General features: G+C 36.5%; 1 long non-coding RNA gene across 1 annotated transcript; it reads left to right on the forward strand.

The window, feature by feature from the left end:
• Positions 1–5,922: 5,922 nt before the first annotated feature.
• LOC110719102 lies at positions 5,923–13,226 on the forward strand. The gene is made up of 3 exons (XR_002511038.1): positions 5,923–6,327; positions 11,877–12,106; positions 12,975–13,226. It is a non-coding gene; the product is annotated as an uncharacterized LOC110719102 (long non-coding RNA).
• Positions 13,227–17,300: the final 4,074 nt, after the last annotated feature.

Raw genomic sequence — 17,300 nt, forward strand, 5'->3', positions numbered from 1 at the left:
TAAAACTATATGAACAATTAGAAAAAAATGAGTGCAAAGTTAAGACACATACCACATGCTCATCAGAAATGATTGAGATACCTTCCCCTTCTCCAAGACTTAAGCACATTGCTAGCTTCCTAACGAACCATTCCTAGGAGGAGTTATTTTCTCCTTCAACAACTTCCCAAGAGACAGGGAACATTTGGTCCTTGCTGCCCCTTCCCACAGCAGTCAACAGCTGACCCACTAAAAAGCATGCATCCACCTATTTTTAATCCCCTCAAAGAACAGAGAGGATTTCAAGGAAGCATGCATCTACTGCCAAGACTTTCCTGTAACCTTCCATCCACCTATTTTTAATCCCCTCAAAGATAATGAATAACCTTTGGAGTAGAGGTTAGTTTTCTTGTTTTCCCGAGTTAGTTATAAGCTCAATATCTGTCCCTTGACTGCAATTTTCTATTTCTTTCAAGTACCCTACTAGCTTGTTGTAGTGGTCATGCATTGACCCATGAAAAAGCCTATGACCATTGTACTTCAACTTATAGGCAAAGTCACTAGTCACAAAGATCTTTTAAGCCTTCCTTATACACTCCTGAATCTCTTTTGCAGGCCATTGTGGCCTGGATTTGAAGACATCTAGGAATTGCTTTCCAACCCAACTTGATTTGAGCTGTCTGTTTCTATTCATGTTTCTGTTACAGGTGTGTTCCCCTTTGACTGTCTTCCCCATAGTTGTAGCTCTTCTTGTATCCCAAGAAGCATCACATAAAAAGGACACTTCCATATGCACCTTATACCTATTCTTTGAAGCCTTTGTTTGTTGCTCACAACAAAAGAAACATCTCTACCCTACAGAATTCCATACTTAGCAACTGCATCCTTGAAATCCTCTCTGTTGGCAGACTTCTGCCCAATCTTCCATAAAAATGAACTAAAGTCTGTATGCTTAGACACTAACAGCCCTAACCTTTTTTCCCTCCCAGGAATCAACTCTTCTTCATCACCACTGTTGGGGGGGGGGGTATGAATTTCTTCATCACTGTCTTCATAATCACTTTAAGCCCCAATAGCTGCACTTTCCCCAACCTCTGTCATGTTCCCTTGATTTTCTTTTATGCTCAAACCCCTAGCATCCTCCACTTATATTTTCCTTGCAATGTCAACTAGCTAGGCAGTTGTATCCCTAACCCTTTGTCAGCTATGTTTTACTCCTCATCTCTACTATCAGACTGATATTGCAAATCCTCATCAAAAATCTCTTCATGTTCCCTCTCATACTCTTCCTCAAACTCCTCTAAAGCTTTAGCCTCTACTTCTAAATCAACAACACCAGCCTGCTCCCCAACTGACTCCACATCCTTATCACTTTCATATGTGAATACATCTCCAAAGAAAGGCTTAGAACTCACTCCCTTGCCCTTGTCAACTAGTGGGTTGTATGGAGGGTCTTCATTGTCACTCTTAGTGCTATAATCTGGAATCAAGTCATTAATGGGGATGGGGCTATCTGGCCTTTAATCTTCCCTCTCATAGAGCTTATTGGGTCAGCTTGTGTGTTTAAGGCTGCTATAATGGAAGAGAGAGTGAGGAGAGGTGTTACAGTTGGTGAGCTAGGGTTGATAACATATTTAACTCTAAAAGAACTTTGGTTGGTGTAGACACTCATTTGTGTCTCCCCAAAATCAAACTAGGTGATGAGTACTTTTCACGTCGAATCATAATCGAATGAAGTGAAAGTGTAGAAATTCTAGTGTTGCGGATAGTTTTAATTTATTTTCTCTTCTCTTTGTTTTTAAAAAACCTATTCTAAGAAAAAAACCAATCCAGCTTGGTTTGTTTCATAGCAAAGGTCCAATAATAGTGTAGTTGGATGGGGCTTGAAAAGAGCTTTCCAACGATATACTATAAGCCCAATTTCGATGAATATTGAGGGAGTTATGGACAAATTACTAAACTGGGCTCGGTTTGAGCCTTATATGCGGCCCAATGATCTAGAGGAGGGCCTAAAATGAATTTATCATTCCTAATGCAATTAGGAATGATTTTAGTCTCCTAGATTCTTCTATAAGGTTCTTTTCATTCCTAATTCAGTTAACATTGATAAATTGAGTTTTGTTGACTTTTTGGAGTTTTAATTAGAATAAAAGAGTGTTTTTTAAGGAAAATACGATTTTGCCCTATGTACGGTTAAATTTTATCTGAATTTAGAAAACGCGTAAAAAAATTGATTAGCGCCTGGCGCTAACTTCGATTTTTCACGTCGAAACTCTGATTTGTTTTTCTATCTTTTTAGCTGATTTTCTCTATAAATAGCCTCCTAAAAATTCCGTTTTTAATCATCTACAATCATCTACAATCACCAATTCTCTAATTCTCTTCTATCTCGAAGCTAAAGCTTGTTCTCTGTCTCTCTGTCTCTCTCTCTCTCTCTATCTTTTCTAAACCAACCCTTTTATACAAAATTCCGCATTCACAAGACCAAGAAACACCTAGCATTGTTCGAAGTTGCCTTCACCCTAGACATGAAAGGTTTTAATTTCTGAGGGTTTGGTTCCAAATCTCTTTTTCAATTATTTAATTTAATTATTGTTTTATATTTTCCTTGAAGTTACTAACATGTGTATTTTGTTATTTAAAAGAGATACGAGGCATCCAAGTAAGTGCTTTAATTGATTTATTGATATTATGATATATAAATCATGTCTAGGTTGTTATTATGATTCCTAGTATCATGTTAGGATACTTGATGCTTTGGAGACAACAATAATTCCTGTTATTATGTTTAGGGAAAAGGTTATAATATCAAATATGCTTATTATGATTTCTGCGATGCTTCCTATATTCTTTCCTAATATTCATGTTAGTATCATGTTAGGGATAAAGATTTGATTTTTAATGTTTAGTGACATGCTAGGGTTTGTTATTAATCGTGTTAGTATCATGCCTAGGATCTTGCTATCATTATACCTTAACATGATTGTGCTTATGATTGTTATTATGGTTAATTATTATTATAATTATTTGGATTATTATTATTATTATTATTATTATTATGTTGCTTGATATATTTATTGTTATTGCTTGATCACGCCTTTTATGCATGTTTAAAGGGAATTGGTACTTGTAATCACGCTTAATAAGATAATTAATAATCTTGTTTAGGGTTAATTATGATTATAATTCAAGTGATCACCAATATAATAGTTTATTTTTGCATTAATATTCAACCAACATAGATTAAACAGGTTTAGGGTAAACCTATTGATTGCATTTTAGTCAGAAAACGCACATGAATACGATCAGAATAAAGTAGAGGCCTATTATTAGGGCAGGTTCAATCTCTTTTAGGTTGGATTTGTACCTTTATCCCCGAACTACCAGTCATGGTTCCAGACCTATTGGAGTTGACGATCTCTTGGATCGTTAAGGGGTGTAACCTTCACCCTATGAACGGTTTACAAGTTCCTAAAATTTGTTGGCGACTCTTTTACTCTATCTTCTTTCCCTTTGGACGCCACCGTACTTTAGTGTATGATCACAGTGGGGTTCAAGATTGGGGTAATGCTTGAAATATTCCCTACATTTTTTTGGCGACTCCACTGGGGAGGATTTCTATTTTAATTCCTGAAATTTAATTCGGCAATGATTTAGAATGAGTGGATGAAACTCGAAAAGTTCTAAGTATTTCATGTGCATAATTTTGATTAACATTATTGTCATATGCATAAAAAAGATCTCATGGGAAAGACCATCCGTAATGAGTTAAAAACATAGGATTTTTGCACGCAGGAAATTTGAGGAATATCTTTCACAACTAGGATCGAAATAATGCTGCACGAAACTGGAAAATTTTATCGAGCACATAAAGCTGTTGAGGCATGTAGGAACTAGCGTCAGCGAACAAAGACTAGCGCCAACATTTTGATGTTAGCGCCAGACGACAGCTTCTGTTACCAGGCGCTAAAGCCAAAAGGTGGCGCTGGACTCTGTTTGCTGGCGCCAAGTTCTTCCAATACCAAGCCAGAAATATGCGTTCTAATTTCGACTAGTTTTTAGCAATGTTTGCTCGATCCTACTTGCTGATTGAGTTTTTCTTGCTTTTTCAAAACCCATATGTGTTCTAAGTATGGACATAACCCCCTTGGAATTCATGCTCCATCTACCTGATTAAACGCTGAGCAACAAAGGGTTCATTCGAGAATGTTGAATTCACCAAACCATGGAAGCGAGTTTTTCTAAATTCGCGGTGTCCCATCCACTCGCGCCAACCCTTCACGGATAGGCTTCCGCGCGGTGCATCCGGACAACTAACCATGGACCCTATATAGACTAACCCATATTCCGAACTTTAGAGAACTAGAGCCATGATTAGGTTACAAACTCATTGCATCATGTTGTTCCTACTTGACTAGTTGTGCATTATTGGTTATCCATACTCTATGTGTTTTTCCTAACCGTTTGTTTGACTTGTGCTAAGATTAAATAAATTGATTTATGACTAAAATAACTTTGCCTAATTAATTAATTAATTAGAGTAAATAAATCTTAATAATTTAATCAGAGTTAACTTAGTACGACTTTAGGCATACCCTGTAGAGTAATAATACAGAAAGCAGTTCCAGATCGACGTTCCAGCAATGGCGCCAAGATTTAAACTGCAGCGCCACTCTGTGGAGTGTAGCGCCTAGCGACAGTCCTGTTGTCTGGCGCTACACTGCAAAAAGAGGCGCCAGTCTTGTCGTTTTGATGACAGTTCGGTTTGTTGCTCGAGTCATCACCTTATTTCTAATTGAGCAGTTTTCTAGTCGATTCAGCTAATTTTTACTGGTAATAACACCTTGTCAAGCCATTAATCGAATCTAAGCTCTAAGTCCCATGGTCTTACACAAGAGTCAAAGCATGTCACTAACACTCACCACATAAAGCACACACTAATGTACACTTTGACCATGTCAAAGGGAGTCTTGTATACGCGTATTTTCCATCATTTTTAGGGGGGTAAATTGGATATTAATCCTCCAATTAAACCACTTATTTGAACCCTATACTTAACTCCCAAAAATATATACCTTATTTTTGCCAAAAAAATGCACCTATTTTTTGCTTCTTTTTTTCTTCTTTTCAAACCGTAAAGTCAAGGTCAATTTGAGTCAAGTAATTAAAACAAAAATGGTTTAATTTACAGCGCGTGGTCAAGAAAGGAAGGGCGTTTGATCAAAGAAAACTTTTTTATTCAAGTCCAACTTTTCGACAAACCAATCGCTCGTAAAAGGAAAGCTAAGACAATAATGGCAACTCAAGAGGAAGTTAATGAGCTCAGGAACCAACTGATTACCGTGACTGAGGCATTAAAGGTCCTAACCCTCAAGATTGATGATCCTGTGAAACAACAACAGATGGACCTCATGCAAGAGAGTCTGAGCAAACTGTCTAGTGACTATAAGTTTCAAGGAGTTAGCTCACAAGGGGTCTCGATGGACAAGGATCTTCTTCCGCAGAAGTTCAATGCCAACGACATCCCGAAATTCAAAGTGACTGACAACCCTTACTTTCATTTAAGAGCCTTCGAAACAATAATGAGTATTAAGGGTATTGACAAGAAGGTGTTTCCTTCTTTGTTCTCACTATCTCTCAAAATCGTTTGCCAGCAATGGTTCTTTTCTCTCAAGAAACACTACTACATTTTTCATCAAATGCCATGGCCTAAAAAAGGCTAATACAATGGTATTTAATTGCCGTTGCAATAGAGTAGGCTAATGCGACAGACGGTAGATCTATTACAATGGCTATAATGAACCGTTGCATCAGCCTAGATATATCAATAAAAGGGAAAGCTATTGCAACGGTAGTAATTATGTAATGGGAAAAATAGGAGGCGCGCTGAAAATTTCAGCTTCCCTCTACTTTTTTTCCCAAATTTTTTGAACCCTTATACTATTCCAAGGGCAAAAAATAAGAAAAAAAAAAAAAAACAAAAGAAATATTTCCCCCAATTCTCTCGTACACTACCTGATACTTCTCCATTTCAATACACTAAGAGCTACTTCCCCCAATTCTCCATTTTCTCCATTTCCCCCAATTCTCCATTTTCAAAAACTTCAAATTCTCAATTTTCCCCAAATCTCCATTTTTTATTTCTGAAATTACTCAAGAGGTGGCGAAGTAATTGAAATTACTCAAGAGGAAAACTAATTGAAATTGAGAGGTGGCGAAGTAGACGAAGGCGGAACTCAAGAGGTGGCGAACTTCAGGTGACGTCTGGTTGCTCAAGAGGCGGCGAAAATCTCCATTTTCATCTTGCATGTGGCTGATATCTCGAAATTGAGTTCAAGCCCCTTCAAGGTATATAAAATTTCTTAAATTTCTGAAATTTTTAATCGAAATTTTTGTTGTTGCATTTTGATATATAAAATTTAAATTGTTATTGCATGTGGCTGATATCTCGAAAATCTCCGTTTTTCATTTCTGAAATTTCTAATCGAAATTTTTGTTGTTGCATTTTGATATATAAAATTTAAATTGTTATTGCGGTATTTTGGAATTTGTATTTAAGGCCATGGAATTACTTTATCTTTGAGTTTGAATTTCATGGTTTTTTTCCTTAATTTTATTGCAAAAATGCTATATATTGTTGGGCTATGTTTGGTTGAATTTGTAGTTGTTTTTGCTTCAATTATATTGGAAAAAAATGCTGTGATTTTCTGGTGTATATTGTGCTCGAAATTTGGGTTGTATATTGTGCTCAGATTTAATGGGTTTCTTTTAGCAGTATTGAAATTACCCAACATTGATATGATGAGAGGGACTCCTTCGATGCAATAGGTCATTAACAATCTCTTACAGCATATCTTATTGCCTTTGTGTTTCATGTGATTAGGTGTTTTTTTTGTTGATGATATATGTGCTGAATTTTCGGTGAATGTGTACTTGTAAATAAGATGATTAAAGGGTTTGAGTATCAGATTGGTGTTCATCTGGGTTCAGTGATTCCGTTTTGAGCTTCTTTGTTTTTGTACATAATATTTTGGGTGCTCTATTTATATAATATCTTTGGTGCTCTATTTATCTGGTTTGGCTTATAACCCTCCTTTTGTTTTCCCTTTAACTTATCAAGAAAGGAATTAAATGGCTTAAACTATAAAGAAAAATGATATTACTGTATATAGTGCTAATATCGAAGTTTAGGGGTTTTCTTAGTACCTTTTGGTCGATAATATCTTGAGATTGCCCGTGCAGTTGGAGTCGTAGATGTACTTGTTTCTGCTATTGGTAGATAAAGGTATACGTGATATCTTGAGAGCATGTATATTTCTGGGGTAGGGCGGTGTTGTGGTACTTCCCTGATTTTTCATTAATTTATCCTCATATCATTATTGGAAAAACCCGAACATTGATCAACTTCTGTTCAGACATTCCAGTTTGTAATTTTCATTTCAAAGTATGGAAGATTTGCAGGTTACCTTTTTTTTTTTTGTTTAGTTTTTAGTCAGCTAGATACACTGTACCGTAGACTGATGTGATGTGAGATAGTTTAAAATCTTCCCCTTTTCTCCCAAATTTATTTACTACCTATGCTGCTATGTCCATAGAGATTATACAAAATGGTAATTTAGCAGAAGAATTTGGTTTCACAAAGAATATTCAACCGTAATTGGAAACTCCAACTAATGAGCTAACTTTTTTTTAACTAAATTTGATTTTGAGACCAGACTTTGACTTGTACACCTGAATAAGGAACGGATTTCAGGTCCGGTTTTTAATCTATTCTACACCAGACATGACTTATATCTTTCGAATCCACATTTGGGCTAATGTTCTTGCTCACTCCTACTTGTAACTAGTTTTTGCCTTTATAGATGTAAAAGCACGCTTCATTATCCATGGTACATCTCTAACACCTATCCCATGATTTTAATTCAAATAAAGCATGAAAGTGTAGGTGGAAAGCAACCTAACATTTCCCCCTATGGTCTTGAACTACACAACCCATGCTAATTAATCTAGAAAAGCTTTTACCATAATCTATCTAATATATATTGCTGAATAATGAAAGGTATCAATTTCTTTTGGGCTTTTGAATTGATCATGTACATGAAGGACTCTTAAGTACTTTCTTTGTTGCTGGTTCTGATAATGAAAGGTTTCTTTGAGTTGTTGGTTAAGGCACCTTTGTTTGTTGGAGTATATTGGTAATTTGTTGACGATTTATGATATATTTTTATTTTCAAATAAAATATTTATTTCTCATGGAAATGTATGTGTGAAAATGCTCTTATGTATCACAACTCATGAGTCATGGCTACAATTTAAATTGTGGAGCAGAATTTTATTTTTAGACTAGTCCTCTTTCTTCCTGGTTGTTGTAAAGCAGATTTAATGTCTATTCTTTCTAATTGATTAAAGTGACTCTCTAAATTCTTAGTGAATTGATTAAATGTTTTTATTGTTAAAATTAAGTAAAATAACCCTATTAATTCTTACCAAAAGGTATGGATAGTGGAACTAAAGAGTGGTGGATGTTTGCCAAATGGAGTGATGAATATGAACGGGGAGTAGATGAATATGTACAAAAGGCTTTTGCTTCTAAGTCTCAAGGAAATCAAATTTGTTGTCCTTGTGAAAGTTGTCATTATCGTTTTTGGCATCATGAAGGTGTTGTGAGAGATCACCTTATTTGTAATGGTTTTGTTCCACGAACGGATAAGTTATCAGAGTTAGGGATCAACTTTGAAAGGGAACAATTTGTTTTGGATAATGAAGAAGGGTCAACCCCAAATGATTTTAATGATGACATAGTAGAATTGTTGCATGATGCACGTGATGATTTTAGAAAGGGGCCAAATGACGAGGTAAAAAAGTTTTTCAAGTTAGTTGAAGAGGGCCAAGAAGAATTATTCCCTGGTTGTAAAAATAATTCAAAACTTTCCTTCATGATCCGACTTTTTATTTTGAAGTGTGATCATAAGCTAACTAATGTTGCTTTTGGAGATATATTGGAGCTTATAAGGGAGGTGTTACCTAATGCGAAACTGCCAGCTTCTTTTAATGAAGCAAAAAGTGTTCTGAAAGTGTTGGGGTTGGATTACACTAAGATAGATGCGTGCCCAAATGATTGCATGATATATTGGGAAGAGCATGAAAATGCAACAAGCTGCCATGTTTGTGAGACGCCAAGATGGAAATCAAATGACACAGAGAATGACATACAAAATGCAAATGGAAAAACCTATAGGATTCCTCAAAAGATTCTTAGGTACTTTCCAATCAAGAAAAGGCTTCAACGACTATTTTTGTGTCAAGACACGGCGAATTACATGACTTGGCATGCTGTTGGGCGTGAAAATGATCATCTCTTACATCATCCTGTTGATGGTAAAGCTTGGAAGGAATTTGATTCTTTATACCCAAAGTTTGCTGATGACCCACGCAATGTGAGGCTTAGGTTAGCCACAGATGGATTTAGCCCATTCAATTCAATGAGCATTGTCCATAGTACATGGCTAGTTATGTTGATTAATTATAACTTGCCTCCTTGGATGATTATGAAGCCTGAGTTTTTGATGCTAGCCTTACTAGTTCCCGACCCGTCTTCCCCTGGCAATGACATTGACATATATTTGCAGCCACTTATCAAGGACTTGAAGGATTTGTGGGAGTTTGGGTTGGAAACTTATGATGCTTTGACTAATCAAAGGTTTGACATGCATGTAGCATTGATGACTACCGTGAGTGATTTTCCGGGTTATGCAATGTGATCTGGGTGGAGCACAAAAGGATACTTGGCATGCCCTGAATGTCATTATGAAACATATTCCGAGTGGTTGCCTTGTAGTGGTAAGACTGTGTATAGGGAAAATCGTAGATTTTTGGATCCATCTCACCCTTGGCATCATGATAAGAGGAATTTTGACGGAAAACTTGAGGAAAGATGTCAACCTATTCCATTGAATGGAATTGATATTGAGAATATGTTGCGTGATTTTCCAAATGCATTTGGAAAGAAGCAAAAGAAACCAAGGCGTGATGTGGATGATCCGAATCCGTGGAGAAAGATACTCATATTTTTCGAGTTACCATATTGGAAGCATTGCTCTAATCGCCATAATCTTGATGTAATGCATATTGAGAAAAATTTCTTTGATAATATCATTGGGACATTATTAGACATTTCTCCGAAGACCAAGGATAATGTGAGTGCTCGTCGAGATTTGGTAGAACTTAATTTGATGCCAGAGCTTCAACCAATTGAATTGGAAGATGGTAGTGAAGAATTTCCAAGATCTCACTTTTGGATGTCATTGGAGCAAAAGCGTAAGTTCTGTTAGGTTATAAAAAATGCTAAGCTTCCTCAAGGTTATGCTTCCAACCTTAGTCGTTGTGTGCAAGTTGGAGAAAGGAAAATAGCAGGCTACAAAAGTCATGATGCTCATTTTATGATGAATTATCTTCTTCCAATTGTTGTGAAGACAACATTACCCAAAGATGTTGCTAGTCCTTTGATAAGACTTTCTGCTTTTTCAAAGGTATATGGAGTAAAACTATTGATCCTCGAGATCTTGACAAATTGCAATCTGATATAGTTGAAACTTTATGCCTACTTGAGAGGATTTTTCCACCTGCTTTTTTTGATATAATGGAACATTTACCCATACACTTGGTTGACCAAATTAAGTTGGGTGGACCTGTTAGTTCAAGGTGTATGTATGGAATTGAGAGGAATCTTCATGAAATGAAACAAGATGTTCGAAACAAGGCTCGTCCAGAAGGCTCAATGGCAGAAGGAAACCAAGCTAAAGAATGTGTTGCTTTCATAGCTAGATTTTTGAAATGATCAAGCAAAGCCACACCTGAAGTTAATGAGTGTGGTACCTCAAAATCATTTTTCCCTAAGGTAGGACATCCTATCAAAGGAAAAGGAAGGACCTCAAAGAAAAAAAATCGTGGAAACATAATTGATCGCAATACATAGGCACAAGCACATCGTTATGTCATGTTCAATTGTCATTGTGAGGAAGTTGAGAAATATATAAGGTAAGATTTGTAATAAAAATTTAGGTTTATTAATATTTTTTTATAAAATGTCTTTATTCTAACTCTAGTGCGTTAGTAAGAGAAATATTTTTTTTTTTACAGTGAGCACAAGATTTGTGTAAGTGCTAAAAGGAAAAGAAAATGGAATAGTGCTCAAGACCATAGCAAGGATTTTATGGATTGGTTTAGGGAGAAAGTTGATTTGATTCTTAAAGATGGCCATGATAATATCCCGGACCATATTTTGTGGTTATCAAAAGGTCCCTCTCACGTTGCCAAAAAGTACATAGGATACTCGGTTAATGGCTATAGATTTCATACCATGAAGCGAGATGCAAACTGCGTAACTCAAAATAGTGGCTTCACTCTAACAACCATTACACATAGCTTTGCAAGCTTCAAAGATCAAAATCCTGTTGTGGGAAATGTTAATTATTATGGTTCAATAACTGAAATCATTGAGATATCTTATCATGGTCATTTCAGTGTTGTCTTATTTAGACGTCAATGGTTTCACTCAGAGAAGGATGATGATGAGCTTATTACGGTTAATATGAATAAGACCGTTTCTAAAGAAGAACCTTTTATCTTAGCAACTCAAGCACATCAAGTGTTTTATGTGGAAGATTTGAATAGAGAAGGTTGGCATGATGCTGTTCAAATCCCTCCTAGAGAGTTTTCAGATGGTATTGACATACATTATTTTAATACTTCACTAAATGTTATTTTACATACATAATTAACATACTTCCATTTTTTTTACAATGCAATTTATTTCAGTTTATTATATTTACATGGCAATTTATTTCAATTTATTATATTTACATACATAATTAACATACTTCCATTTTTTTTTCTAGATGAAACCGAGTGGACCCAAAGTTCCTACTTCCCAAAGTCAGCTTACTGAATATGAGTTGCAAAAAATGTTCCTACTTCCCAAAGTTCCTTTCTTCTAGTTCATTTGATTTTCTACTTTTTTTTTCTTACAAAAAAATGTTGAGTTGACTCTCGGTGTTGATCCCTAAAACTTCCTTCTATTGGTGTCCTGTTTTCTCCTCCAATGTAGGTCTGACCCTATTCTTGATGAGTAAGTATTCGGAATATTCTTCACTGGAAAGTTGTTTTGCTTTGTTGTTTCTGAGGATCTGTTTGTCTTCTATTTATGTCTTCAGAATTCTGTTTGGAAGTGAGCAGAACATTAAGTATAAAGACTTGAGAGGTCATGTGTGTCCTGTGCAGATTAGACTTTAGTCCTACTTTTGGGAAATTGATATTCAAACTTGAGAGGTCATGTGTTTCCTACGGATAACAGAGCATAGATTAAGTATATATAATGATGAAATTTCTTTTGTGAAGCTGAAACAAAAATATAGTTGAATTCCTTGTGCAATTGACCAGGTTGATTCTTTTTAATTTTTATAATTTTGAATAATCGTTCATTATGCTTTTACTGGTATGCTTGTTCTGATTGGTTGGTTACATTGATTTGCATTGGGCCTCAAATCTTGTAATTTTTATCTTGTTGAGCATTGACGAAAATTCCAGCATGATGTTAGATTCAAGCTGAATTTATGATCAGGTCATGATGGGTTTTAACTTTTTTTTTTAAAGATGATGGGTTTGAACTTAGGGTTAGGACATTTTCCTGAGTCTTGAAGGATGTCAAGCCCAGGTCTTGATTTGCTTAGTGTTCGAACAGGGTCAAGGGCACTATACTGTTAAGACCTTGGTGTAAAGGTGCGAGGTCACTGGTATACGTCTCTTAAATTGGACTTTGCTTTTCTAGGCTCTAACATTGCTTTACTTTTATTAAGGTTTTCATTCCAATTCCTCTGTCATTTGAAAGACTACAATTGTTGTACTGTGCTTTATGAGTTTCCTTGATTTAGTTCTATTATTTAATTCAATTATTTTCTATTATTTAGTTCTATTATTTTATTCTATTTTACGTGTAGGTGCATGGCGAGCAAAATGGAGATGAAGTAGAGTGACTAAACTACTAGTCATCTGACACAAATGGTGCAAATATGTTGGCGACTTCTATTCTATTAAGTTCAAGTTTGTGAAGATTTAGAAAATCCGGCTACATATATATTGGAATTTGTATTTTGGACAATTGAATCAATTATATAACTTTAGTTTGTTAGTAGGGTGTAATACTATACCGAAAACAAGCAAGTAATATTTTTGTAATGTCGTACGTATTTATTAGCATTATAATTATTATATATAAATTTAATGATTTTTTGTTTATGTTGTTAGTGTATTTAGATTTGTAGAGACTAATTAGTGATTTACACATATATTTTATATTACCGTTCCATTCTAAAAAAATAAATAATAATAATAATAATAATAATAATAATAATAATAATAATAATAATAATAATAATAATACCGTTGTAGTAGATACGTACTCTATACAACGCTTCATCCGTTGCATTAGGTGCCAATTTCATCATAATTATTAGTTAGTAATCTATTGCCACGGATAAATTATTCCATAGCATCAGGTATTAAGCTAATGCAACGGATCATAGATACCGTGGCATTAGGTGTCAAATACCGTGTCAACGGATCATAGATGCCACGGTACATGGCCGTTGCAGTAGACCTAATGCCACGGATTTTGATGCCTAATGCAACGGAATTAGGGGTTGCAATAGATCAAAAATGTAGTAGTGAAAGAAAGAACCTCTACTTTGGAGTCCATAGTAAACGCTTTCATTGATAGATACAAGTACAATATTCAAGTTGAGACTAACTATAGGGAACTTGAAATCCTCAAGCAGAAAGAGAATAAAGGTTTCACCTCTATCTTCAACAAATGGAGAAGACCTCTACTAAGATGATCGAAGTGCCAAGTGAAAAAGAATCTGTGAGGCTATTCATCAAATACATTCAAGAGAAATATTCCAAGCATCTTAAATACCAGAATAATCTCCACACCTTCAAGGCCGTCTACGACATCGGAATCAATATTAAAGACGACCTGGCTAAGCTGAAAGCTGCTAACAATAACTCCAACAGTGGCTAGAAAGGCAAGAAGAACGACAATCCTTCTTCTTCCAAAACCACCCACTCGAACAATGCTAGCACCTTTAACTTAAGTGAAGTCCTCGCTATGAATAATCAAGGACAAAAGAAACCATTTAGGAGGAACTTTACTCCTATTGGCATGAGTTATGACACCGCATTTGACCGATTAAATGCAAAAGGTCTTATAACTCCTATTGGACCATTTGGGGACCCACCAGTCGAGAAGAGGACGGCTAATTGGAACCCCAATAATGCACATTGCAAGTATCATCAAGGTAGGGGCCATCTTACCGAGAATGTTGGAAGCTTAAGGAAGCTATCCAAGACTTAATCGACAATAACAAGCTACCATTGCCTCCTGCAAGTAAGAAGCCAAGTATTGATAATGCGCCCCTCGCTCACTCCTTTGCCATCTCTGATGAGGAAAATGAGGTTGATCCCTCATCTCTCATCAAGCCTATCGAAGAAACCCAAGAAGAGTAATATACTCTATACTCCAATTGGGATTCCATATGCTCAAATGTTCAAAATGCTCTCCGAGAGTGGCGAGGTAAAACCTCTCGAACCGAGACCATTTGAATCATTGAAAAGAATTGATAGATTATATTGTCAATATCATCAATCAAGGGGTCACACTATTGAAAACTGTTTTAAATTTAAGGATTTAATTCAGAAAATGATTGATGACAAAAGACTAGTCCAAATTCCACAAGAAGAAGACGTAAATATTAATGGAGTTTGGGACAGTGATGAAGAAGACGTCTACTTAAAAGACATGGTAGGACCTTCACCTTCGGTGTCATATGCCATGGATGACTTCTGGGTCGAAGAAGATTCATCAATAGACGTCCTCACAAGATCCGAGATAATGCAACCTCCTATTTCGACACAACCTATGCCAACCACGCAGCAAGTTCCCATACCTATCATAGAAGACAATGACATTGTCAAACAGTTCAAGAAAACCAAGGTTGAAATGAACGTATGGAAGCTTCTGGCAACATCTCGAGAGCATAGGTTGGTAGTAATTAATGCCTTGGATAAGATTGGGATAGATTCTGACACCACTCCTGAGGGGTTAGCTAACTTCCTTACGAGTGATCTCCCTAGTCCTATCAACTTGATTACCTTTTCCGACAAAGACTAACCTCCAGAAGGTGACAAGCATTATAAGGCGTTAAATCTCACAATGGTTTGCAAGAGAATGAATGTCCTTATGACTCTTGTAGACAATGGATCGGCCACTAATGTCTGTCCACTCAGAATTGCGAGGATGCTAGGCATAAGGGATTAAGACCTAACCCCGTCAACGCAAGGAATAAGATCTTATGACAACACTCGTCGTCAAGCTCTTGGTAAGATCACTATGAAAATATAACGGCGGGAACAATAGAATACGCTACTATTCCAAGTAATAGACATTAAGGCTTCGTTCAATCTATTGTTGGGACGCCCTTGGCTTCATGACCTAAAGGCCGTCCCTTCATATCTCTACCAACAGGTAAAGGCCATAGTTGGAGGAATTCCCATTACAATAGATGCTTCACTCATGAAGATTAAAGCCATATAAAATCCAATAATTAATGTGGAGCATGATGAAGATGATGAAGATTTGTGGGGCTTTAATGAAGAGGTCTCCTTTATTGAGGAGGATGAAAGGACCCCTCTCTACCACGACCCCCACTCCAATATGATAGTGAACGCTATTCTGAAGAAGCAAGGACATTTTCCTAGGATGACCCTAGGATAGAAAAAAGGAATAGCAAAACCGCTGGAATCACCTGGCCTCCCTAAATTAGACACTTTCTGACTTAGTTTCGAACCGACTCGGGAAGATCTCAAGCGAGCCCAGGAAAAGTCAAAGGCACGTAAGGACGCTCGCATCCAAAAGAAAGAAATCCCAATGGATCAGTATCCTCTCACCCTCAATGGACAATTCATAAAAGAAGGAGAGGACTATCCATGCTACGAATTTCCTGAACCGTTTGTTGTAAATGGCATAAGGCAACCGGGATTTGAGATTTTCCTAGATTGGTACTTCATAGACGAAATCCCAACTCCTGTCATAGAATTACTATTTGGGCGAGACAAAGATGAGCCAACATACAAACAGGATAACTCCTCGCTCATCCAAACAGTCCTACATAACGAAAGCTTTGATCCCTCAAAGCTCATCACTCCAACGGAAGGATCACTACAAGGGTGGCGCAAGACCGTCAAAGTAACTACTCCAAGCGGAAGGAAAATCTCCATCACAACGGGGCAAGGACCGATGTTCGAAGAGTCTTCTGAGTCAGAGTCAGAGTCTCTCCCTATAGAGTCATCTAAGTCTTTAGTTGTAGCGCCCCCTCCTTCTATCTCTTCCCCTAGGATAGTTAGTGATCAAGTCCCTGAGGACATATCTCTCTTTGATGTAATGATCTCGGAATTTAATAATATGTCTTCTTCCCCTTACTCTTTGTGTTCGTCTTTAATCCAAGATGACGAGCATTGCTTAACTAACAATGAAAATGACAAAGAACTTATTAAAGCAATGGAAACACTTGAAAATAAAACATCGGTAATTGAAGAAACTGAGACGGTTGATATCTCAAATGATTCAACCAATAAAAGAGAAGTTAAAATCGGATTAACACTTAACGAACAAGAAAAAAACCGATTTAATTAACTTGCTTAAAGAATTCATCGATGTATTCGCTTGGTCATATGAAGATATGCCAGGCATTAATAAAGAAATAGCTCTACACACCATACCATTAATTCCAGGAATGAAACCTGTAAAACAAAAGTTACGTCGAATGAAACCCGACGTAGCTCTTAAAATAAAAGAAGAAGTTCAAAAACAAATAACTGCAGGTTTTATCAAGGTATCCAAATACCCTGAATGGATCGCCAACGTCGTCCTAGTTCCGAAAAAGGATGGAAAGGTAAGAATGTGTGTCGACTATCGAGATCTAAATAAGGCAAGTCCAAAGGACGACTTCCCTTTACCACACATCGATATTCTGGTGGATAACATAGAAAATCATGCACTTCTCTCATTCATGGATGGATACGCGGGCTATAAGCAGATTCTCATGGCGGAAGAAGACATGGAGAAAACAACCTTCATAACACCATGGGGCACTTACTGCTACACGGTAATCCCATTCGGGTTGAAAAACGCGGGTGCTACTTACAAATGAGCAGCGATTGCCTTGCTCTATGATATGATGCATAAAGAAGTTGAAGTATATGTGGAC

This window comes from Chenopodium quinoa, unplaced genomic scaffold (genome assembly GCF_001683475.1).
Source record: "Chenopodium quinoa cultivar QQ74 unplaced genomic scaffold, ASM168347v1, whole genome shotgun sequence".
Classification (NCBI taxonomy): domain Eukaryota; kingdom Viridiplantae; phylum Streptophyta; class Magnoliopsida; order Caryophyllales; family Amaranthaceae; genus Chenopodium; species Chenopodium quinoa.